The following is a 27,501-nucleotide window of genomic DNA, read 5'->3' as shown; positions in this document are numbered from 1 at the left end:
TGTTTGTTGAGACTGATGAATTGTGGGTTTATGATCAAGTCTATCTATGAATAATATTTGAATCTTCTCTGAATTCTTTTATGCATGATTGGTTATCTTTGCAAGTCTCTTCGAATTATCCGTTTGGTTTGGCCAACTAGATTGGTAGTTCTTGCCATGGGAGAAGTGCTTAGCTTTGGGTTCGATCTTGCGGTGTCCTTTTCCAGTGACAGAAGGGGCAGAAAGGCACGTATTGCATCGTTGCCATCGAGGATAACAAGATGGGGTTTATTTCATATTGCATGAATTTATCTCTCTACATCATGTCATCTTGCTTAAGGCGTTACTCTGTTTTTAACTTAATACTCTAGATGCATGCTGGATAGCGGTCGATGAGTGGAGTAATAGTAGTAGATGCAGAATCGTTTCGGTCTACTTGTCATGGACGTGATGCCTATATACATGATCATGCCTAGATATTCTCATAATTATGCTCAATTCTATCAATTGCTCAACAGTAATTTGTTCACCCATTGTAGAATACTTATGCTCTTGAGAGAAGCCACTAGTGAAACCTATGGCCCCTGGGTCTATTCTCATCATATCAATCTCCATCACTTTTATATTGTTTTGCTATTTACTTTGCCTTTACTTTTTACTTTGCATCTTTATACCAAAAATACCAAAAATATTCTATCTATCAGATCTCACTCTCGTAAGTGACCGTGAAGGGCTTGACGACCCCTAATCGCGTTGGTTGCGAGTAGCTATCGTTTTGTGCAGGTATGAGGGACTTGAGTGTGGCCTCCTACTGGATTGATACCTTGGTTCTCAAAAACTGAGGGAAATACGTACGCTACTCTGCTGCATCATCCTTTCCTCTTCGGGGAAAACCAACGCAAGCTCAAGACGTAGCACGCCCCCTGAGGACGCTCACTCAATTAGCAGCAACGAGGACCCCTACGCGCCGTGATGCGGAGCATCCTATGATCATCCCCATGACACGAGCATGAGCTAGAGCTCTCGAGAACGAGGTGACTTCTTTCCTTAGTGATATCCTATTTGATCCTCTCGAGGCATGGCTACTACCTAAGTCCGGAATGTTATGCATGATTAGGTATCAAGAGGACCCTCCCGAAGATGCACGTGAAGTCGGACAAACTGCCAAGTCCACAGATGAAGAGAAACGCCGAAAGGAGAAGAAGGAAGCTCCAGGACCCAGACATCCGGCCGCTGGAGACGACCACTACAGCAACAGCCGCCTCGCCGCCAAGTGCCACAGGCCCCAGACATCCGACGTGAACCCCAGACATCCGGCGCCTCGCCAAGTCCCGGACATCCGCCCTCGCCCCCGGAAATCTGGCACCCTCCAAACAGAGAGCAACAATGTCAGCTCCTCTAGCCCGGACATCCGACCTGCTAGCCCGGACATCCGGCTCTCCGTGAAGCCCCGGACATCTGGCCCGTTGCCCGGATGTCCGGCCTCCCCTGCCTGTGTGCAGTGCATCTGGGCCAAGGCCCATGTACCCCTTCGCCCCTTAGACTATATATACTCCCCCTCCACCTATGTTTTAGGGTTAGCGTTGTGTTAGCTCATTTGTGAGATAGAGCTTCGCTCATCCATTTCGGATCTACTCCACGAGAGAGACCGCGGCCCCTCTTCGGAGAAGATCCACCTTGGATTCAAGACCCCTTTACGAGAAGATCCCCTTGTGGATTCAAGACCTCCTCATGGAGAAGAACCGGTTACCTCTTGTATCGTCCCTTGTTGACTTTGGATCTTGTATCTCTTCTCGTGTTTCGAGGATCTAGCACATATGTGACTTAATCTTGTTGGTTTGAGTGATTCTCTCGTGTTTCCGCTTGTATTTCCCCTCGTGTTTCTCCTCGTGTTCTTCGCGGGATCCGCTCCTTTCGTGAAAGATAGGCCACATAGGGTTCCACCCTACATCATCTTGGTATCTAGAGCCACGTTGATCACGATTTCAGAGCCTCCCCTCGTAGTTTTCTAGCCTAATTTTGTCGTGTTCTTCCCCAATTTTGAAAATCCCCACCAAAAATAGTCCCCATTTTTTTTGTGATTTGTTGGTTTGACGAAGTTTTGTTGATTTTGATCCATGAATTTGCTTAGTTTCGAGTGGATCTAGCATATCCCCAATTTTCCCCACTTTCCATCCACGAAATTCCATCAATTTTGCGCCCAAATTCATCTATTTCCGCCCCCAAATCAAGTTTTGATGTCCCAAACGAGATCTGGAATCGTCGGGCCGGACATCCGGGCCCCAAGCCAGACATCCGGGCCCCAAGCCAGACATCCAGCTGCTGGAGCATAAAACCCGCACGGTTCTGGACATCAGCCCCCGGATATCCGGCCCCCACCCCCGGATGTCCGGCCCCTGTACATTTCAGCTTTCCCGTTTCACCGTTTTGTCCATAACTAATTCATCCGGAGTCCGATTTTCGCGTTCTTTAGCTCGTTGAAAAGCTCTTGACATCCCCCTTCCTACAAAAATACTACCAACACCATTTGACTCCATCAAAGTTTTGGAACTTTGGCATCTTTGCCTAGGGCTTCCACCACAACCTCCGCATAACCACCACCGACTTCCGCAACCTAACCAATTTTGTTCCCCATCGCATTAGTGGTTGCTTGAGGAGTGATTTGAGTCTCCTAAGGTGTCTAGGCTACTTAGGGACGGTTGCCTCTTCATCAACCACCACCACTACCGCATAGGCTTGACCACCATACACTTCCACCATCCCAACTTAACCCAATTTTGTTTGTGTTGTGAGTTGTGTCTCCTAAGGTGTTTTGGCTACTTAGGGACCGTGCTTCCAACTCCGACACCGTGTATAGTCCACCACGTGACTCTCGACTTCCGCATTGCGTACTCCACAACCCATCATTGCCATTTCCGCAATCCCATTGAGCTTCCGCAACCACCACCGCATTCCCGCTACCACCATTTGACATTTGAGATTTTGAGTTCGCTGTTTTTCCGTTTCCTAAGGTGTTTCGGCTACTTAGGGACGAGTCTCCATCATACACGCTACTTAGGGAACACAAGAGAACACTCAAACCAACAAGAACAAGTCACACATGTGCTAGATCCATGAACACAAATGAAGATACAAGATCCAAAGTCAACAACGGACGATACAAGAGGTAACCGGTTCTTCTTCGTGAGGAGGTCTTGAATCCACAAGGGGATCTTCCCGTGAGGGGTCTTGAATCCAAGGTGGATCTTCTCCGTAGAGGGGCCGCGGTCTCTCTCGTGGAGTAGATCCAATATGGATGAGCGAAGCTCTATCTCACAAATGAGCTAACACAACGCTAACCCTAAAATGTAGGTGGAGGGGGAGTATATATAGTCTAAGGGGCGAAGGGGTACATGGGCCTTGGCCCAGATGCACTGCTCGCAGGCAGGGGAGGCCGGACATCCGGGCGATGGGCCGGATGTCCGGGGCTTCACGGAGAGCCGGATGTCCGGGCTGGCAGGTCGGATGTCCGGGCTAGAGGAGCTGACTTTGTTGATATCTGTTTGGAGGGTGCCGGATTTTCGGGGGCGAGGGCGGATGTCCGGGACTTGGCGAGGCGCCGGATGTCTGGGGTTCACGTCGGATGTCTGGGGCCTGTGGCACTTGGCGGCGGGGCGGTTGTTGCTGTAGTGGTCGTCTCCAGCGGCCGGATGTCCGGGTCCTGGAGCTGCCTTCTTCTCCTTTCGGCGTTTCTCTTCATCCATGGACTTGGCGGTTTTTCCGACTTCACGTGCATCTTCGGGAGGGTCCTCTTGATACCTAATCATGCATAACATTCTGGACTTAGGTAGTAGCCATGCCTCGAGAGGATCAAATAGGATATCACTAAGGAAAGAAGTCACCTCGTTCTCGAGAGCACTAGCTCGTGCTTGTGTCATGGGGATGATCATAGGATGCTCCGCATCATGCCGCCTGACGAGGTTGCGCCGGACCCCCCATCTTTGGATTGGTTTTGAGGCCAGTACAATCTTTGTCTGTGGAAGTCGCTGCCGCCGGCTAAGAAAGTCAGGCAAGTGGCGTTCAAGAAGGAGATGGCGGAGGAGGAAGCCAGGTACCAGGCAGCCTGTGAAGCCCGTGATGCCGCCTGGAAAAAGGAGGCGGCGGAGCTTTGGGGGCGGGCGCGTCGTCGTGTCGAGGAGGTGTACGAAGACGGGTACTTCACGAGGAAGGTCATAGGCGCTGGGTGCCTTGTCACTGCGCGGAGGTGGGCCGATAAGCTCCAGCATGCCACCGATGAGGAGCTCCGGTGGGCGCCCAACGAGATGGCAAGATCGGCCGCGCGCGTCCGCCGGCAAGAGGCAGATCTATATGTCAAGCGATGCGAGGTGGAGGAGGCGGAGTACTGCCTCTGCACTGGGAAGACGCCGCGCACCAGGGAGCTGCTGGCGAGGGGCTGCCGGAATACTGGCCCCAGGAGGGATTATTAGTTTTAGTATTGCTCGTTTTCAATTTTATGCATTGTACCTAGTAGTTAAGTATCATCACATATATGCGATGATATTATATATATATATATATATATATATTCTGTGATGAAATAATGAACAATTAATATATATATATATATATATATATATGAAAGGATCGAGAAGAGGTGTCTAGTGGGGGTGATTAGACACTAAGTGCCAAAAGTTGCAGTTTTTAATTTCTTTAAGTTGAAGTGGAGTTTAGGCACTAGTTTATCAAACACAATACATATCAAGCAAGCATGCAAAGAGTATATGAGCAGCGGAAAGTAAAGCATGCAACTTGCAAGAATGTAAGGGGAAGGGTTTGAAGAATTCAAACGCAATTGGAGACACAGATGTTTTTGTCGTGGTTCCGATAGGTGGTGCTATCGTACATCCACGTTGATGGAGACTTCAACCCACAGAGGGTAATGGTTGCGCGAGTCCACGGAGGGCTCCACCCACGAAGGGTCCACAAAGAAGCAACCTTGTCTATCCCATCATGGCCATCGCCCACGAAGGACATGCCTCACTAGCGGTAGATCTTCACGAAGTAGGCGATCTCCTTGCCCTTACAAACTCCTTGGTTCAACTCCACAATCTTTGTCGGAGGCTCCCAAGTGACACCTAGCCAATCTAGGAGACACCACTCTCCAAGAAGTAACAAATGGTGTGTTGATGATGAACTCCTTGCTCTTGTGCTTCAAATGATAGTCTTCCCAACACTCAACTCTCTCTCACAGGATATGGATTTGGTGGAAAGAAGGTTTGAGTGGAAAGCAACTTGGGGAAGGCTAGAGATCAAGATTCATATGGTAGGAATGGAATATCTTGGCCTCAACACATGAGTAGGTGGTTCTCTCTCAGAAAATGTGTATTGGAAGTGTAGGTATGTTCTGATGGCTCTCTCCATGAATGAAGAGTGGGTGGAGGGGTATATATAGCCTCCACACAAAAACTAACCATTACACACAATTTACCAATCTCGGTGAGACCGAAGTGAAAAACTCGGTCGGGCCGATTTAGCAAACCTAGTGACCGTTAGGATTTTCGGTGGGACCGACTAGATCAACTCGGTGGAACCGATGTGCTAGGGTTAGGGTAAAACCAAAACTCAGTTTGACCGATTACTCAAACTCGGTGGGACCGATTTGGGTAATAAGCGAAACAGAGAGTTGGCCAAGCAAACTCGGTGGGGCCGATTGCATATCTCGGTGGGACCGAAAATATTGCAACAGGTAACATAGAGTTTGCAAGCCCATCTCGGTGAGACCGAGATCCCATCGGTGAGACCGAACTGATTAGGGTTTCTGGCAGTGGCTATGTCAACTGACCTCGGTGGCTCCGGATAGAAAGAATCGGTGGGGCCGAGTTTTACTTTTGGTTTAGGACATATTTGGAAGTGAGAAAGTGGTTGAGGGCTTTGGAGCATATCACTAAGCACTTTGAGCAAGCAAGCCATTAAGCAACACCTCATCCCTTCTTAATAGTATTGGCTTTCCTATAGACTCAATGTGATCTTGGATCACTAAGATAGAAAATGTGGAGTCTTGATCTTGGAGCTTGAGCCAATCCTTTGTCCTTCGCATTTTGAAGGGGTTCCACATCCTCTAGTCCATGCCACTTCATTGTTGAACTTACCTGAAACATACCAGGTAAAACTGTTAGTCCAACAAGAGATATGTTGTCATTAATTACCAAAACCACCTAGGGAGCACTTGTGCTTTCAATATATTACGAATTCCATTTTCTATCTGTTTTTGTATAGTAATTTGAATCTAGCTGTTATCATCCACATATACAGAATGGAAAGCGTATATACACACATTGAAACAGAAGATATAATAATGGAAAACAGAGTACACACATTGAAATAGAGCAATAAACAGAGCAATACTATGATTGTTGTGAATATATAGCTATCCACGTCGAAACGACTTTTCAAAATAAAACGCGTCCATGAGACCATGACCAGCAGCCCTTGCCCACGGTAGCTCTTGGCTCTGCCTGAACTCGTGCAGACGTTCGTCCAAGCGGTCGACACGCTCACAGTACATATGAAGCGTGATCTCGAGCTCCAAGTTGGCTATTTCATCGGAGATCACCAGCTCGAGGATGCGACGACCTTGTTTCTCTACTGCGCCTAGGTGGACACCTGGGCCAAGGAGGCGGTCGAGCCTATAGACCAGCGCATTGGCATCCAGCGGGCCGCGGACAAGGTGAACGGTGGCACCCATGCGAACGCGCGTGGCGGGCGTCCGGTGCAAGTACGGCGTGGCCGGCCTCTGGTGCAAGTACAGTGTTGAGGGCCTCTACCCACTCCTGGCGAGGAACGGGGGTACTAACGGGACATGTACCCATCTGCGACGCCGTGTCGACAGCAGGCAAGCGCCGATGGATCCGCTCTTGCTGTGCGGCGCGCCACACCTCTCGCTCTGCGGCGCTCCAACTGTCTCGCCATGCGGCGAGCCGCAGCCTATCGACGCGGACGCGCCTAGCTTGCTCTACAGGGCGCCATCGATCACGTTGTGCGGCGAGCTGCAGCCTGTCGGCGCTGACATGCCTATCTTGATCCGTGGCGCTCAAGCACCATGCGCCAAAGGTCTGCTCAACCCTGGAGATGACGCGCATCACAGCGTCGTCCATCGCATTGCCAAGGAGCGCCTCGGCCTCGATGGGCCGTGGCGCCTGCTCATTTTCCTCGTCGACAAGGTTGATGGCAGAGGCGGCGCTTTTGGTGCGTTGGCATGCTTGGAAAAGGTGGATGTGCTACAGGCTGCGCTTGTCGCCTCCGTGCGTCGCGCACCGCCTATGCGCAATATCGCTGGGTGGCGGGAAACAGGTGAGGAAATCACGGGAAACAGTGGCGTGTTCATAAAATGCCATCAATTAATGGAAACTTAGCATAGAAAGAACATCAAGCTAGCACAAGAAGTAGATGGTGATCAGATGAACACGGACCACACTAGGGAACCCATCGGTGATGAATTCATCAATCCCAAACGGATGAATTAGAAGCAATCGTCTGTGTTATTATCAGTCTTCACACACATTTCTGATTACAGACCTGTTTGCCGCGTATCACACACATCTTGTTATATTGAACCGTTTCTGCTCTCTTGTCTCAATGCAAACAGTTCATCCGAGCGAACCGCATGCCGTATATCGCACACACCTTCATCTGGCTTCCCATTTCTTTTGCGTTGCCTAATCACAAACAGTTCATCCAAGTGAACCGTATGCTGTATATCGCACACACCTTCATCTGGCTGCCCGTTTCTTTTGTTCCTCCTCATCGCAAACAGTTAATTGAGCTGAACCGTATGCCCTGCATCGCACACGCAACTAAAATCTGAACCGTGTTTGATGCATCTTCCATCGAAAACGTTTTGCACCTTTTTTGACGGTTATTTTACACCACCATTTGCGATTATGGCATCGCACACAATTTCGTCGAAGGGTCATTGATCATAGTGTCGCGTTAGCAGCATCCTGCAGTAGTGATAACATGTGGCTGCATGTAATTAGAAGACGCTCACCAGGTAATTTGGGAGTGCTTGAGCTATGGCCTTGATTAACACCTCCTCACTGCTTTGAGCCATTTGAGAGTCACACCAAAGGATAAGACTCTTTTGTAAATCTCTCTTGTATGTTCTTAAAACGCCTTTTAGACATGCGCACATTAGGGTTTGGCAAACCCATGTAATTTTCTTCAAAGTTAACATTCTCCACTTCCAGAACCCAAGTAACATCATCCTTTTCACCTGCTTGAGAGTGTTCTCCAAACAAAATAGAGCATTTTTCAGTATTAATCAATTGGCCAGTAGCTCTTGCATAATTCTGTAGGACTCTTTTAACCCACACCGCCTCAGCCTGGGTTACCCAAAAGAATAGCAACCTATCATCTGCAAAGAGGAGGTGTGAAATTCCTGGTGTTCTCAGGCACACCTTCAAAGAGGTGATGCATTGTTGGGGAACGCAGTATTTCAAAAAATATCCTACGATCACGCAAGATCTATCTAGGAGATGCATAGCAATGAAGGGGAGGAGTGTGTCCACGTACCCTCGTACACCGAAAGCGGAAGCATTAAGTAACGCGGTTGCTGTAGTCAAACGTCTTCGCGATCCAATCGATCAAGTACCGAACGCACGACACCTCCGCGATCTGCACATGTTCAGCTCGGTGACGTTCCTCGTACTCCTGATCCAGTTGATGCTGAGGGAGAGTTTCGTCCGCACGACGACGTGATGAAAGTGATGATGAAGTTATCGATGTAGGGCTTCGCCTAAGCACTACAACGATATGACCGGGGTGGAAATCTGTGGAAGGGGGCACCGCACACGGCTAAGACAACTGTCAACTTGTGTGTCTATGGGGTGCACCCTCCCCCGTATATAAAGGAGGGGAGGAGGAGGAGGGCCGGCCACAAGGGGCGCGCCCTAGGGAGGGATTCCTACTCCTAGTAGGAGTAGGTTTCCCCCTTTCCTAGTCCAAGTAGGAGAAGAAGGAAGGAGAAGGAGAGGGAGAAGGAAAGAGGGGGGCGCCGCCCCCTCCCTAGTCCAATTCGGACCAGACCATGGGGGGCGTGCGGCCTCCCCTTGTGGCCCTTCTCTCCTTTCCACTAAGGACCATGAAGGCCCAATACTTCCCTTGGCGAATTCCCGTAACTCTCCGGTACTCCGAAAAATACCCGAACCACTCAGAACCTTTCTGATGTCCGAATATAGCCTTCCAATATATCGATCTTTACATCTCGGCCATTTCGAGACTCCTCGTCATGTCCGTGATCTCATCCGGGACTCCGAACAAACTTCGATATATCAAATCACATAACTCATAATACAAATCGTCATCGAACGTTAAGCGTGCGGACCCTACGGGTTCGAGAACTATGTAGACATGATCGAGACTCATTTCCGGTCAATAACCAATAGCGGAACCTGGATGCTCATATTGGTTCCTACATATTCTACGAAGATCTTTATCGGTCAAACCGCATAACAACATATGTTGTTCCCTTTGTCATCAGTATGTTACTTGCCCGAGATTCGATCGTCGGTATCTCAATACCTAGTTCAACTTGTTACCGGCAAGTCTCTTTACTCGTTCCGTAATGCAACATCCCGCAACTAACTCATTAGTCACATTACTTGCAAGGCTTATAGTGATGTGCATTACCGAGAGGGCCCAGAGATACTTCTCCGATACACTGAGTGACAAATCCTAATCTCGGTATATGCCAACTAAACAAACATCACTGGAGACATCTATAGAACATCTTTATAGTCACCCAGTTATGTTGTGGCGTTTAATAGCACACTAAGTGTTCCTCCGGTATTCGGGAGTTGCATAATCTCATAGTCATAGGAACATGTATAAGTCATGAAGAAAGCAATAGCAATAAACTAAACGATCATAGTGCTGAGCTAACGGATGGGTCTTGTCCATCACATCATTCTCTAATGATGTGATCCCGTTCATCAAATGACAACACATGTCTATGGCTAGGAAACTTAACCATCTTTGATTAACGAGCTAGTCTAGTAGAGGCATACTAGGGACACTCTGTTTGTCTATGTATTCAGACATGTACTAAGTTTCCGATTAATACAATTGTAGCATGAATAATAAACATTTATCATGATATAAGGAAATATAAATAACAACTTTATTATTGCCTCTAGGGCATATTTCCTTCAGTCTCCCACTTGCACTAGAGTCAAAAATCTAGTTCACATCGTCATGTGATTTCATACCAACAGTTCACATCTTTATGTGATTAGTTCACATCTTCATGTGACAAATACCCAAAGGGTTTACTAGAGTCAATAATCTAGTTCACATCGCTATGTGATTAACACCCAAAAGTGATCATGTTTTGCTTGTGAGAGAAGTTTAGTCTACGGGTCTGCAACATTCAGATCCGTATGTATTTTGCAAATTTCTATGTCTACAATACTCTGCACAAAGCTAGTCTAGCTAATTGCTCCCACTTTCAATATGTATCTAGACCGAGACTTAGAGTCATCTAGCTCGGTGTCAAAAGCTTGCATCGACGTAACTCTTTACGACGAACTCTTTTATCACCTCCATAACCGAGAAATATTTCCTTAGTCCTCTAAGGATAATTTTGACCGTTGTCCAGTGATCTACTCCTAGATCATTATTGTACTCCCTTGCCAAAATCATGCTAAGGTATACAGTAGTTCTGGTACACAGCATAGCATACTTTATAGAACCTATGACTGAGGCATAGGGAATGACTTTTCATTCCCTTTCTATTTTCTGCCGTGGTCGGGTTTTTGAGTCTTTACTCAACTTCACACCTTTCAACATAGGCAAGAACTCTTTCTTTGACTGTTCCATTTTGAACTACTTCAAAAACTTGTTAAGGTATGTACTCATTGAAAAGTTTATCAAGCGTCTTGATCTATCTCTATAGATCTTGATGCCCAATATGTAAGAAGCTTCACCGAGGTCTTTCATTGAAAAATTCTTATTCAAGTATCCTTTTATGCTATCCAGAAATTCAGTATCATTTCTGATCAACAATATGTCATCCACATATAATATCAGAAATGCTACAAAGCTCCATCTCACTTTCTTGTAAATACAACCTTCTCCAAAAGTCTGTATAAAACTATATGCTTTAATCAACTCATCAAAGTGTATATTCCAACTCCGAGATGCTTGCACCAGTCCATAGATCGATCGATGGAGCTTGCAAACTTTGTTAGCATCTTTAGGATTGACAAAACCTTCTTGTTGCATCATATACAACTCTTCTTTTAATAAATCCATTAAGGAATGTAGTTCTGATATCCATTAGCTAGATTTCATAAAATGCGGCAACTGCTAACATGATTCGGATAGACTTTTAAGCATCGATACGAGTGAGGAAATCTCATCGTAGTCAATGATGTCTACTACACAACCTTCTTCTTGTAGACGTTGTTGGGCCTCCAAGTGCAGAGGTTTGTAGGACAGTAGCAAATTTCCCTCAAGTGGATGACCTAAGGTTTATCAATCCGTAGGAGGCGTAGGATGAAGATGGTCTCTCTCAGGCAACCCTGCAACCAAATAACAAAGCGTCTCTTGTGTCCCCAACACACCCAATACAATGGTAAATTGTATAGGTGCACTAGTTCGGCGAAGAGATGGTGATACAAGTGGTGACATTAGATATAGGTTTTTGTAATATGAAAATATAAAAACAGCAAGGTAACTAATGATAAAAGTGAGCACAAACGGTATTGCAATGTGTTGAAACAAGGCCTAGGGTTCATACTTTCGCTAGTGCAAGTTCCCTCAACAATAATAACATAATTGGATCACATAACTATCCCTCAACATGCAACAAAGAGTAACTCCAAAGTCACCAACCAACACATAGAACCTCAAAGAGTGCCCCAAAGTTTCTACCGGAGAATCACGACGAAAACATGTCCCAACCCCTATGCATAGGTTCATGGGCGGAACCCGCAAGTTGATCACCAAAACATACATCAAGTGAATCACGTGGTATCCCATTGTCACCACAGATACGCACGGCTAGACATACATCAAGTGTTCTCAAATCTTTAAAGACTCAATTCGATAAGATAACCTCAAAGGGGAAACTCAATCCATTACAAGAGAGTAGAGGGGGGGCATCATACGATCAAACTATAATAGCAAAGCTCGCGATACATCAAGATCGTACCACCTCAAGAACATGAGAGAGTGATCAAACACATAGCTACTAGTACATACCCTCAGCCCCGAGGGAGAACTACTCCCTCCTCGTCATGGAGAGCACCGGGATGATGAAGATGGCCACCAGAGAGGAATTGCCCCCTCCGGCAGGGTGCCAGAACGGGTCTAGATTGGCTTTCGGTGGCTACGGAGGCTTCTGGCGGCGGAACTCCCAATCTATTGTGCTCCCCGGTCGTTTTAGGGTATATGGGTATATATAGGAGGAAGAAGTACGTCAGGGGAGCCACGAGGGGCCCACGAGGGTGGAGGGCGCGCCCAGGGGGGTGGGCGCACCCCCTGCCTCGTGGCTTCCTTGTTGCTTCCCTTACGTGGACTCCAAGTCTCCCGGGTTGCTTTCCTTCCAAAAATAAGTTCTGTGAAGTTTCAGGTCAATTGGACTCCATTTGATTTTCCTTTTCTGTGATACTCTAAAACAAGGAAAAAACAGAAACTGGCACTGGGCTCTAGGTTAATAGGTTAGTCCCAAAAATCATATAAAATAGCATATAAATGCATATAAAACATCCAAGGTTGATAATATAATAGCATGGAACAATCAAAAATTATAGATACGTTGGAGACGTATCAGCATCCCCAAGCTTAATTCCCGCTCATCCTCGAGTAGGTAAATGATAAAAACAGAATTTTTGATGTGGAATGCTACCTAACATATTTCTCTAAGTAATTATTCTTTATTGTGGCAAGAATATTCAGATCCATAAGATTCAAGACAAAAGTTTAATATTGACATAGAAATAATAATACTTCAAGCATACTAACTAAGCAATTGTGTCTCTTCAAAATAACATGGCCAAAGAAAGTTATCCCTACAAAATTATATAGTCTGGCTATGCTCTATCTTCACCACACAAAGTATTTAAATCATGCACAACCCCGATGGCAAGCCAAGCAATTGTTCATACTTTTGGTGTTCTCAAACTTTTTCAATATTCACGCAATACATGAGCGTGAGCCATGGATATAGCACTATAGGTGGAATAGAATGGTGGTTGTGGAGAAGACAAAAAGGAGAAAGTCTCACATCAACAAGGCTAATCAATGGTCTATGGAGATGCCCACTGATTGATGTTAATGCAAGGAGTAGGGATTGCCATGCAACGGATGCACTAGAGCTATAAATGTATGAAAGCTCAACAAAAGAAACTAAGTGGGTGTGCATCCAACTTGCTTGCTCACGAAGACCTAGGGCACTTGAGGAGGCCCATTGTTGGAATATACAAGCCAAGTTCTATAATAAAAATTCCCACTAGTATATGGAAGTGTCAAAACAAGAGACTCTCTATCATGAAGATTACGCTGCTACTTTGAAGCACAAGTGTGGCAAAGGATAGTAACATTGTCCCTTCTCTCTTTTTCTCTCATTTTTTTGGGCCTTCTCTTTTTTATGGCCTTTCTCTTTCTATTTTTTGGGCCTTCTCTTTTTTTTGGCCTTTCTCTCTCTTTTTTTATTCCTAACTTGGGACAATGCTCTAGAAAATGATGATCATCACACTTCTATTTATTTACAACTCGATGCTAGAACAAAAGGTGACTCTATATGAATGCCTCCGGCAGTGTACCGGGATATGCAATGAACCAAGAGTGACATGTATGAAAGAATTATGAACGGTGGCTTAGCCACAAATACTATGTCAACTACATGATCATGCTAAGCGATATGACAATGATGAATGTGTCATGATAAACGGAATGGTGGAAAGTTGCATGTCAATATATCTCGGAATGGCTATGAAATTGCCTTAATAGGTAGGTATGGTGGCTGTTTTGAGGAAGATATAAGGAGGTTTATGTGTGATAGAGCGGATCATATCACGGGGTTTGGATGCACCGGCGAAGTTTGCACCAACTCTCAATGTGAGAAAGGGCAATGCACGGTACCGAAGAGGCTAGAAATGATGGAAGGGTGAGAGTGCGTATAATCCATGGACTCAACATTAGTCATAAAGAACTCATATACTTATTGCAAAAATCTACAAGTCATCAAAAACCAAGCATTACGTGCATGCTCCTAGGGGGATAGATTGGTAGGAAAAGACCATCGCTCGTCCCCGACCGCCACTCATAAGGAAGACAATCAAATAACACCTCATGTTTCAAATTTGTTACACAATGTTTACCATACGTGCATGCTACGGGACTTGCAAACTTAAACACAATTATTCCTCAAATTCACAACTACCCAAATAGCACAAATTTTATATCACTATCTCCATATCTCAAAACAATCATCAAGTATCAAACTTCTCTTAGTATTCAATGCACTTATATGAAAGTTTTTATTATATCCCTCTTGGATGCCCATCATATTAGGACTAATTTCATAACCAAAGCAAATTACCATGCTGTTCTAAAGACTCTCAAAATAATATAAGAGATGCATGAGATTTCATCTATTTCTACAAAATAAAACCACCACAGTGCTCTAAAAAGATATAAGTGAAGCACTAGAGCAAATGACAAACTACTCCGAAAGATATAAGTGAAGCTCAATGAGTAGTTGAATAATTATGCAACTATGTGAAGACTCTCTAACATTTAAGAATTTCAGATCTTGGTATTTTATTCAAACATCAAGCAAAACTAAATAAAATAAAATTAAATGACGCTCCAAGCAAAACACATATCATGTGGTAAATAAAAATATAGCTCCAAGTAAAGTTACCGATGAACGAAGACGAAAGAGGGGATGCCTTCCGGGGCATCCCCAAGCTTAGGATCTTGGTTGTCCTTGAATATTACCTTGTGGTGCCTTGGGCATCCCCAAGCTTAGGATCTTGCCACTCCTTGTTCCATAATCCATCAAATCTTTAAACAAAACTTGAAAACTTCACAACACAAAACTTAACAGAAAACTCGTAAGCTCCGTTAGTATAAGAAATAAGTCACCACTTAGGTACTGTTGTGAACTCATTCTAAATTAATATTGGTGTAATATCTACTGTATTCCAACTTCTCTATGGTTCATATCCTCCGATACTACTCATAGATTCATCAAAATAAGCAAACAACACATAGAAAACAGAATCTGTCAAAAACAGAACAGTCTGTAGTAATCTGGATCAAACGTATACTTCTGGAACTCATAAAATTCTCAAATAAATTTCTGGACGTGAGGAATTTATCTATTAATAATCTTCAAAAATAATTAACTAAATATCACTTTTCAAATAAAAATGGCAGCAATTCTCGTGAGCGCTAAAGTTTCTGTTTTTTACAGCAAGATTAAAAAGACTTTCCCCAAGTCTTCCCAATGGTTCTACTTGGCACAAACACTAATTAAAAGCATAAAACCACATATAAACAGAGGCTAGATGAGTTATTTATTACTAAATAGGAACAAAAAGCAAGGAACAAAAATAAAATTGGGTTGCCTCCCAACAAGCGCTATCGTTTGATGCCCCTAGCTAGGCATGATGATTTCAATGATGCTCACATAAAGGATAAGAATTGAAACATAAAGAGAGCATCATGAAGAATATGACTAGCACATTTAAGTCTAACCCACTTCCTATGCATAGGGGTTTTGTGAGCAAACAACTTATGGAAAAATAATCAATTAGCATAGGAGGGTAAAGCAAGCAAAACTTCAAGATTTTAAGCACATAGAGAGGAAACTTGGTATTATTGCAATTCCTACAAGCATATATTCCTCCCTCATAATAATTTTCAGTAGCATCATGAATGAATTCAACAATATAACTATCACACAAAGCATTCTTTTCATGATCTACAAGCATAGAATTTTTATTACTCTCCATATAAGCAAATTTCTTCTCATGAATAATAGCGGGAGCAAACTCAACAAAATAACTATCATGTGATTGAAAATTAAGATCAAAATGACAAGTTTCATGGTTATCATTATTATTTAAAGCATACGTGTCATCACAATAATCATCATAGATAGGAGGCATGCTTTCATCATAGTAAATTTGCTCATCAAAGCTTGGGGAACAAAAAATATCATCTTCATAAAACATAGCTTCCCCAAGCTTGTGGCTTTGCATATCATTAGCATCATAGATATTCAAGGAATTCATACTAACAACATTGCAATCATGATCATCATTCAAATATTTAGTGCCAAACATTCTAGTGCATTCTTCTTCTAGCACTTGAGCACAATTATCGGAATCCTTATTTTCATGATAGATATTAAAAAGATGAAGCATATGAGGTACCCTTAATTCCATTTTTTGATAGTTTTCTTTTATAAACTAAACTAGTGATGAAACAAGAAACTAAAAGACTCGATTGCAAGATCAAAAGATATACCTTCAAGCACTCACCTCCCCGGCAACGGCGCCAGAAAAGAGCTTGATGTCCACTACACAACCTTCTTCTTGTAGACATTGTTGGGCCTCCAAGTGCAGAGGTTTGTAGGACAGTAGCAAATTTCCCTCAAGTGGATGATCTAAGGTTTGTCAATCCGTAGCATGCGTAGGATGAAGATGGTCTCTCTCAAGCAACCCTGCAACCAAATAACACAGAGTCTCTTGTGTCCCCAACACACCCAATACAATGGTAAATTGTATAGGTGCACTAGTTCGGCGAAGAGATGGTGATACAAGTGGTATAAGGATAGTAGATATAGGTTTTTGTAATCTGAAAATATAAAAACAGCAAGGTAACTAATGATAAAAGTGAGCACAAACGGTATTGCAATGTGTTGAAACAAGGCCTAGGGTTCATACTTTCGCCAGTGCAAGTTCCCTCAACAATAATAACATAATTGGATCACATAACTATCCCTCAACATGCAACAAAGAGTCACTCCAAAGTCACCAACCAACACACAGAACCTCAAAGAGTGCCCCAAAATTTCTACCAGAGAATCACGACGAAAACGTGTGCCAACCCCTATGCATAGGTTCATGGGCGGAACCCGCAAGTTGATCACCAACACATACATCCAGTGAATCACGTGGTATCCCATTGTCACCACAGATACGCACGGCAAGACATACATCAAGTGTTATCAAATCTTTAAAGACTCAATCCGATAAGATAACCTCAAAGGGGAAACTCAATCCATTACAAGAGAGTAGAGGGGGGAACATCATAAGATCCAACTATAATAGCAAAGCTCGCGATACATCAAGATCGTACCACCTCAAGAACACGAGAGAGAGATCAAACACATAGCTACTGGTACATACCCTCAGCCCCGAGGGATAACTACTCCCTCCTTGTCATGGAGAGCACCGGGATGATGAAGATGGCCACCGGAGAGGGATTGCCCCCTCCGGCAGGGTGCCGGAACGGGTCTAGATTGGCTTTCGGTGGCTACGGAGGCTTCTGGCGATGGAACTCCCGATCTATTGTGCTCCCTGATCGTTTTAGGGTATATGGGTATATATAGGAGGAAGAAGTACGTCAGGAGAGCCACGAGGGGCCCACTAGGGTGGAGGGCGCGCCCAGGGGGTGGGCGCGGCCCCCTGCCTCGTGGCTTCCCTTAAGTGGACTCCAAGTCTCCCGGGTTGCTTTCCTTCCAAAAATAAGTTCCGTGAAGTTTCAGGTCAATTGGACTCCGTTTGATTTTCCTTTTCTACGATACTCTAAAACAAGGAAAAAACGGAAACTGGCACTGGGCTCTAGGTTAATAGGTTAGTCCCAAAAATCATATAAAACAGCATATAAATGCATATAAAACATCCAAGGTTGATAATATAATAGCATGGAACAATCAAAAATTATAGATACGTTGGAGACGTATCAGTCAACACCTTGAATTTGTCGAAAACCTTTCGCGACAATTCGAGCTTTGTAGATAGTAACAATACTATCAGTGTCCGTCTTCCTCTTGAAGATCCATTTATTCTTAATGGCTCACCGATCATCGAGCAAGTCAATCAAAGTCATACTTTGTTCTCATACATGGATCCCATCTCAGATTTCATGGCATTAATCCATTTTGCGGAATCTGGGCTCATCATCGCTTCCTCGTAGTTCGTAGGTTCGTCATGGTCAAGTAACATGACCTCCAAAACAGGATTACCGTAGCACTCTGGTGCGGATTGTACTCTGGTTGACCTACGGGGTTCGATAGTAACTTGATCTGAAGTTTCATGATCATCATCATTAGCTTGCTCACTAGTTGGTGTAGGAATCACTGGAACCGATTTCTGTGATGAACTACTTTCCAATTCGGGAGAAGGTACAATTACCCCATCTAGTTCTACTTTCCTCCCACTCACTTCTTTCGAGAGAAATTCCTTCTCTATAAAGGATCCATTCTTAGCAACGAATATTTTGCCTTCGGATCTGTGATAGAAGGTGTACCCAACAGTTTCCTTTGGGTATCCTATGAAGACACATTTCTCCGATTTGGGTTTGAGCTTATCAGGTTGAAGCTTTTTCACATAAGCATTGCAGCCCCAAACTTTAAGAAATGACAGCTTTTGTTTCTTGCCAAAGCACAATTCATACGGTGTCGTCTCAACGGATTTAGACGTTGCCCTATTAAACGTTAATGCAACTGTCTCTAATGCATAACCCCAAAATGATAGTGGTTAATCAATAAGAGACATCATAGATTGCACCATATCTAATAAAGTACGGTTATGACGTTTGGACACACCTTTACGCTGTGGTGTTCCAGGTGGTGTGAGTTGTGAAACCATTCCACATTGTTTCAAATGAAGACCAAACTCGTAACTCAAATATTTGCCTCCACGATCAGATCATAGAAACTTCATTTTCTTGTTACGATGATTTTCCACTTCACTCTAAAATTCTTTGAACTTTTCAAATGGTTCAGACTTATGTTTCATTAATTAGATATACCCATATCTGCTCAAATCATCCGTGAAGGTCAGAAAATAATGATACCCGCCGCGAGCCTCAACATTCATCGGACCGTATACATCGGTATGTATTATTTCCAATAAGTTAGTGGCTCGCTCCATTGTTCCGGAGAACGGAGTCTTAGTCATCTTGCCCAGGAGGCATGGTTCACAAGTATCAAGTGATTCATAAGCAAGTGATTCCAAAAGCCCATCAGCATGGAGTTTCTTCATGCGCTTTACACCAATATGACCTAAACGGCAGTGCCACAAATAAGTTGCACTATCATTATTAAATTTGCATCTTTTGGCTTCAATATTATGAATATGTGTATTGCTACGATCGAGATTCAATAAACTATTTATTTTAAGTGTATGACCATAGAAGGTTTTATTCATGTAAACAGAACAACAATTATTCTTTGACTTAAATGAATAACCGTATTGCAATAAACATGATCCAGTCATATTATGCTCAACACAAACACCAAATAACATTTATTTAGGTTCAACACTAATCCCAAAGGTAGAGGGAGTATGTGATGGTGATCTTATCAACCTTGACATCTCTTCCAACACACATTGTCACTTTGCCCTCAACTAGTCTTTGTTCATTTTGTAACTCCTGTTTCGAGTTACTAATCTTAGCAACTGAATCGGTATCAAATACCTAGGGGTTACTATGAACACTTGTAAAGTACACATCAATAATATGTATATCAAATATACTTTTTTTCACTTTGCCATCCTTCTTATCCGCTAAGTATTTGGGGTAGTTCCACTTCCAGTGACCATTTCATTTGCAGTGGAAGCACTCAGTTTCAGGCTTGGGTCTAGTTTTGGGCTTCTTCATGGGAGTGGAAACTTACTTGCCATTCTTCTTGAAGTTCCCTTTCTTTCCCTTGCCCTTTTACTTGAAACTAGTAGTCTTGTCAACCATCAACACTTGATGCTTTTCTTGATTTTTACCTTTGTCGATTTCAGCATCGCGAAGAGCTCGGGGAATCGTTTTCGTCATCCCTTGCATATTATAGTTCATCACGAAGTTCCAGTAACTTGGTGATAGTGACTAGAGAAATCTGTCAATCACTATCTTATCTGGAAGATTAACTCCCACTTGATTCAAGTGATTGTAGTACTCAGACATTCTGAGCACATGCTCACTAGTTGAGCTATTCTCCTCCATCTTGTAGGCAAAGTACTTGTTAGAGGTCTCATACCTCTTAACATGGGCATGAGTCTGAAATACCGATTTCAGCTCTTGGAACATCTCATATGCTCCGTGGCGTTCAAAATGTTTTTGAAGTCCCGGTTCTAAGCCGTAAAGTATGGCGCACTGAACTATCAAGTAGTCATCATACCGAGCTTGTCAAACGTTCATAACGTCTGCATCTGCTCCTGCAAAAGGTCCGTCACCTAGCGGTGCATCAAGGACATAATTCTTCTGTGCAGCAATGAGGATAATCCTCAGATCACGGACATAGTCCGCATCATTCTTACTAACATCTTTCAACTTAGTTTTCTCTAGGAACATATCATAAATAAAACAAGGGAGCTATACGCGAGCTATTGATCTACAACATGGATATGCAAGAAAACTATCAGGTACTAAGTTCATGATAAATTTAAGTCCAATTTAATCATATTACTTAAGAACTCCCACTTAGATAGACATCCCTCTAATCATCTAAGTGATCACGTGATCCATATCAACTAAACCATGTCCGATCATCACGTGAGATGGAGTAGCTTTCAATGGTGAACATCACTATGTTGATCATATCTACTATATGATTCACGCTCGACCTTTCGGTCTCAGTGTTTCGAGGCCATATCTGCATATGCTAGGCTCGTCAAGTTTAACCCAAGTATTCTACTTGTGCAAAACTGGCTTGTACCCGTTGTATGTGAACGTAGAGCTTATCACACCCGATCATCACGTGGTGTCTCGGCACGATGAACTGTAGCAACGGTGCATACTCAGGGAGAACACTTGTACCTTGAAATTTAGTGAGAGATCATCTTATAATGCTACCGCCGTACTAAGCAAAATAAGATGCATAAAGGATAAACATCACATGCAATCAAATAAGTGATATGATATGGCCATCATCATCTTGTACCTTTTGATCTCCATTTCCAAAGCACCGTCATGATCACCATCGTCACCGTCTTGACACCTTGATCTCCATCAAAGCATCATTGTCATCTCGCCAACTATTGCTTCCATGACTATCGCTACCGCTTAGTGATAAAGTAAAGCAATTACATGGCGATTGCATTTCATACAATAAAGCGACAACCAAATGGCTCCTGCCAGTTGCCGATAACTGCGTTACAAAACATGATCATCTCATACAACAATTTATATAATCACGTCTTGACCATATCACATCACAACCTGCCCTGCAAAAACAAGATAGACGTCCTCTACTTTGTTGTTCCAAGTTTTACGTGGCTGCTACGGGCTTCTAGCAAGAACCGTTCTTACCTACGTATCAAAACCACAACATAGTATAGTGATTGCCTTTTGATCTTCAGAAAGAACCTTGTTCATTGAAACCGATTCAACTAAAGTTGGAGAAACAAACACTCACTAGCCACCTGTGTGCGAAGCACGTCGGAAGAACCAGTCTCGCGTAAGTGTACGCGTAATGTCGGTCTGAGGTGCTTCATCCAACAATAACGCTGAATCAAGAATTAACTAGTAATGGCAAGCAATATGTATATACCCACGCGCACAACTCCTTTGTGTTCTACTCGTGCATATAACATCTACGCATAGACCTGGCTCTGATGCCACTGTTGAGGAACGCAATATTTCAAAAAAAATCCTATGATCACACAAGATCTATTTAGGAGATGCATAGCAATGAAGGGGAAGAATGTGTCCACGTACCCTCGTAGACCAAAAGCGGAAGCGTTAAGTAACATGGTTGATGTAGTCGAACGTCTTCGCGATCCAACCGATCAAGTACCGAACGCACAGCACCTCCGCGATCTACACATGTTCAGCTCGGTGATGTCCCTCGTACTTTTGATCCAGTTGACGCCGAGGGAGAGTTTCGTCAGCACGACGACGTGATGACGGTGATGATGAAGTTACCGACGCAGGGCTTCGCCTAAGCACTACAACGATATGACCGAGGTGGAAATCTGTGGAGGGGGGCACCGCACACGGCTAAGACAACTGTCAACTTGTGTGTCTATGGGGTGCCCCCTCCCCTGTATATAAAGGAGGGGAGGAGGAGGAGGGCCGACCACAAGGGGCGCTGTCGGTGTCAAAACCGACGGATCTCGGGTAGGGGTCCCGAACTGTGCGTCTAAGGCGGATGGTAACATGAGGCAGGGGACACGATGTTTACCCAGGTTCGGGCCCTCTCGATGGAGGTAAAACCCTACGTCCTGCTTGATTGATCTTGATGATACGAGTATTACAAGAGTTGATCTACCACGAGATCGTAGAGGCTAAACCCTAGAAGCTAGCCTATGGTATGATTGTGTGTTGTCCTATGGACTAAACCCTCCGGTTTATATAGACACCGGAGGGGGCTAGAGTTACACAGAGTCGGTTACAAGGGAGGAGATCTACATATCTGTATTGCCAAGCTTGCCTTCCACGCCAAGGAAAGTCCCATCCATACACGGGACAAAGTCTTCAATCTTGTATCTTCATAGTCCAAGAGTCCGGCCAAAGTATATAATCCGGTTGTCCGGAGACCCCCTAATACAGGACTCCCACATTAGCCGTTGGACCAGGCTTCAATGACGATGAGTCCGGCGCGCAGTTTTGTCTTCGGCCTTGCAAGGCGGGTTCTTCTTCCGAATACTCCATAGAAGATTGTGAACACAAGGATAGTGTCCGGCTCTGCAAAACAAGTCCCACATACCATCACGGAGAGAATAATATTTCCACAAATCTAATCTGCTGACACGTTTTGACAGCATGACATCATGTTATGGCTCGGTCATTATTTGAACCGTTTTTCTCAACCAGCACCGCACATATCGCGAGGCGGTTTTCTTGACACGTCTTGTCAAAGCAGAGATTGTGTCCCCCCTTATTACGGGATTCTCATCAATACAGACGTGGGTAACCCAACCGCGCCATCGATTACGGCGCTTGGAGAATAAGCGATTTTACCATGCAAGTGGGGAGGCGCATCGCCTCTTCCGCCCTTATAAAGGGACAAGGATTCACCCTTTTTACCCACGCCTTCTTCCTCCTTGCTTAACCATTCTCGCACACTCGAGCTCCAGCGCCCAAGTTCGCGTCTTTCTTCTCAAACCACTCCAAGCATGTCCGGAGTGGGAGGCAAGTGGATGGTCTCCTCCATCACGGAGGAGAACATCACCAAGTTACGAGAAGCCGGATATCTAGCCGCAGATATTGCGCACCGGCTGCCAGATGCAGGGCAGATCATCCCTACGCCCGAACCCCATGAGAGGGTAGTTTTTCTTACCCACTTCGTCCGTGGACTGGGATTTCCCCTCCACCCGTTTGTTCGCGGGCTCATGTTCTACTACAGGCTGGATTTTCATGATCTGGCCCCCAATTTCATCCTCAACATCTCGGCGTTTATTGTCGTGTGCGAGGCCTTCCTCCGCATTAGGCCCCACTTCGGCCTGTGGCTGAAGACCTTCAATGTTAAACCGAAGGTGGTGGTCGGCCAGCAAGCAGAGTGCTGAGGCGCCATGGTGGGCAAAATGCCTAACGTCACCTGGCTCGAAGGCCCCTATGTGGAGACCATAAAGGGGTGGCAATCGGGGTGGTTCTACATCACCGAGCCACGCGACACCAACTAGGTGGCGGCCCCCAAATTTCGATCCGGAATCCCCACGCGGCTCACATCCTGGAAAGAGAAGGGCCTGTCCTGGGGTTCCCCGGCAGAGCTGACCGGACTCCAGACCTGCATCAGGAACATGATGAGCAAGAAAATCAAGCTTGTCAACATGGTCCAGGTCATGCTCTTCTGCTGGATTCTCCTGTGTCAACGAAGTGTGTTCAATTTGTGGGAGTTCGACCCGGCCAAGCACCAGACGTTGCGAGAGCTCTATGACACGATGCATAAGGACGTCTAGTGGGTGTTGTTCAAGGGCGCCGAGGTACCTACTTCCCTCACGGAGGACCACGGACTCAGCGCAAAGCGCCATGCCAATCCGGTAAGTTTTTATACCTCACAGGGTATTTATTTGCCCCAGTTAAATCAAGTGCGGGATCTAAGCTTCCATGTCATTAACAGGACTGGATAAAGACGGCGGAGCAGCTCGATTACCCAGCCCCCGTGCCTGAAGATCCTGCAGATGCTCTCCTAACGGAGATGCTGGCTCCGGCACCTTACGAGGTGCCGGTGAAGAAGACCAAGAAGAAGGCCACGGGGACCCGAAAGGGTCTCTGGTGCAAAGTTGTATTAGACTCATCGTCCGATGACTCCGACACGCACTCCTCCCACGAAAACAAGGAGGAGGAGGAGGAGGAGGAGGAAAGTTCTCCCCCCCATCCGGGGGAGACAATAAAAGGAAGGCCGACCCAACCGGGGAGGCCGAAGGGTCCAAGAAGGGAAGGACCCTCCTTCCGGACTGCTCCACGACAGCCGCCTACAGCGGCGACCAATGGTTACCCAGGGAGAAGCCACTGGTGAAGTCGTAACTATCCGGACACCATAGTAATTCATGGTATATTTTATTGCACTGTTTCTCATTACGCCGCATATGATTATGCAGTCCGTCCCGAGCTCTTCTCGACGTAGATTCGTCGGACGGTTCATTAGACTCGTCGGATATGAATAGTGATTCACTTCCGACCGCCTCCACCCCTTGCCCTACGGACAACATCGAGGTGTTGTCCCGAAAGGCACCGAGCCGAGGGGAGGTAGTCCTGGGGGCGCCTCGAGGTGACCTTCCGGACCATAGGCGCAAAGGGAGCAAGACTCTCACGGTCTCCAAGTTCGGCCCCCAGCCGAATACTGCCCCAGAACCTTCGGTGGTTCCGGACTCCGGCAAACGATCCCCCATTAAGGGGGGCAAGCCGCCCGTGCCGGTGTCCTCTGTCCATCCAGAGGCACCGGACAACTTGCTGGAAGCGCTTCGCGGTGCTTCCACCGACGAAGAGCACCGCACTATCATGAGTGCGGTGATCGAGAAAGTTCAGTCCACCAAAAACGGACTGACCGAAGCTTGCGCCAGCCTCCTAACAGGCTTTGAGGCAAGCAATCAAAATATAACAAAATATTACCGCATAGACAGTAGCCCCTGATGCTTTGTTCGGCGTTCGCAAAGAAAGGCCGAATATAGGATGAAATGATGACCCAGGAGTCTAATCAGAATATGTCTATGTGTATGTGCAGGCTTCACTGCTGGCTGCTGCCGCACGTACTGCGGAGGTCTCTGCATTGAAGCAGGACCTGGAGCGGTCCGAGAACGAGCTCGACCTTACCAAGAGGCAGCTCGAGGAGAGCAAAGGTAAGCAATACCTTGTCTATATATTTAAAAAGAAGTTCGGGTGTGAAGTAATAGGGTCATCATGAATTTGCCAGGGGCCACGACCGAGGTGGCGACCCTGAAGAAGGCGCTGTCTGAGGCCGAAGACAAAGCGGCCAAGGAGCGCCTTGAGCGGGAAAAGCAAGAAGCCCGGGTAGGCAAGGTGCAGCAAGAGCTCGAGGCTCTCACCAAAAAATACGAGTCCTTGGAGCTTGACTCTAAGACGCGAGAGTCCGAGCTTGCGAAGGCGCTCGAAAGTGCACAGAGCGCCAAGGCTGAAGCCCACAAGGCCCTCCAGGAGATGGATGCGGTGAAGAAGATAGCAGCGGGTAAGGCATTCATTATGCAAATCAAGCATGTGAAGGAAACTTTCCTTTTACTTACCCGAGTTCGGAGCTCTCCAGGAGCGTTCGCAGATCTTCCCTGCAGTGTACTGGATGCCGCGGAGTTTTACCGAGCTGAGGAGGGGAGCTCTAAGGAAAAGTTGGTCTGGTCTCAGTATACTGGGACCGAACACCCAATACCCTTGAGCGACCAGCTGAAGCAATTGGTCGAGCTTCACAAGGCGGCCGAACAGGCCATGAAGGGTCTTATAGTCCGGATATGGCCCGGCGAGCCCCTTCCCGGCAGCTACTTCAGTCTGGTGAGGCGGCTTGTGGATGCCTGCCCACGGCTTGAAGTCATAAAGCGGTCCGTCTGCATGGAGGGTGCGCGCCGGGCTTTTGCCCGGGCGAAGGTGCACTGGGCGAAGCTAGACGCCGTGAAGCTGGTGAAGGAGGGGCCGCCGGAGGGCAAGGAGCATCGCTGCCCCGAAATGTATTATGAGAGTGTCCTAAAGGGTTCCCGCCTTGTGGCGGATGAATGTGCCAGAGATGTAATTTTTGAATGAACATGCTCATGTGATCCTGTAATGTGAAACGAGTTCATTTGCGCTATGCAACATTGTTTTAATTTAAAATATTATCTTCTGTGCGGCCGTTTATAAAATCTGAGAGTTGGCCAGTCATCGGCTTCTACCCCCATGTAACTAGTACTGGGGTGTTCGGGATAAACCTGAGCACTCTTTATCCCAATTTCCGGTCCTTCGAGGGAGGTGTTCAGCACAACGAACTAGGAAATCGGACTATAAGGCTTTATCACTCTCACTTAGCCATAGAAGTCTACAATTTTAAATTTTGGCGAAGCCCCTAGTATTCGGAAGGCCAAATTTGGGGCGCTATACACGCCTAAGTCTGGCAAGGCCGACTCCTCGCCCGAAGCGAAAAAAGTCTTTAAGGACTTGAGACCTCTCGAACAGCGACCAGCTCTCGCCCTATCATGACAGTCAGTTTTCAGCTTTCTCTACTGAGGTGCTTGTCCGGAAGAACTGGGACACAATCGCAGTAGTTCTCCTAGCGTTACCTTAGCCGATATAGCGGAACGTAAGGTACCAAAGCATGGGAGCCGGGCAAACCCAACTATTGACCCAAGACATGATTCGGAGCTGATGCATATAATGCTATAAGTTCGGGGTGCCGCACTGTCGAAAGTGTTCGGACTTCTCACACCGTATTATGGGGTAAACGAAAGCCCCTGGCGTACTGACCGTACCAGAATGTACGGGTGCAAGTTGTCGTAAATGATCATATAAGAAAAAAAGGATGAATAATGCAATAATAGACTAATGCTATGCATTGTTATTTTAAATAATACGTCGAAGCGTACTCATACAAGTAGTGCAATAAGCAAAAAATAGGACTATTTGACATGTCTATCCAAGGGCAAGCTGCGTATGAATAGTAGAAAGCGGGTATATCGATTATTATTAGAGACCACCTGTGGGTTCCCATGTACACCTTAGCTTCTTGCCTCCTTGGATGTTCCTTCCCGTAATGTGTCCGACAATCGTACTGCCGGAAAGGGCTTCCAGAGAGTTAGGTCCTGAAAGAGAAAAAATGATAAAGGTATACAGCCCCTAGGGCGGTTAAGCCGCATTGCGGGACGTGCTCTGATCGTGCCCCTGCCCATGCCCATG

The sequence above is a fragment of the Triticum urartu genome, chromosome 5A (assembly GCF_056163025.1).
Source record: "Triticum urartu cultivar PI428250 chromosome 5A, HENAU_Tu73, whole genome shotgun sequence".
NCBI classification, from domain to species: Eukaryota; Viridiplantae; Streptophyta; class Magnoliopsida; order Poales; family Poaceae; genus Triticum; species Triticum urartu.
Note: the sequence above shows the minus strand (reverse complement) of the source record.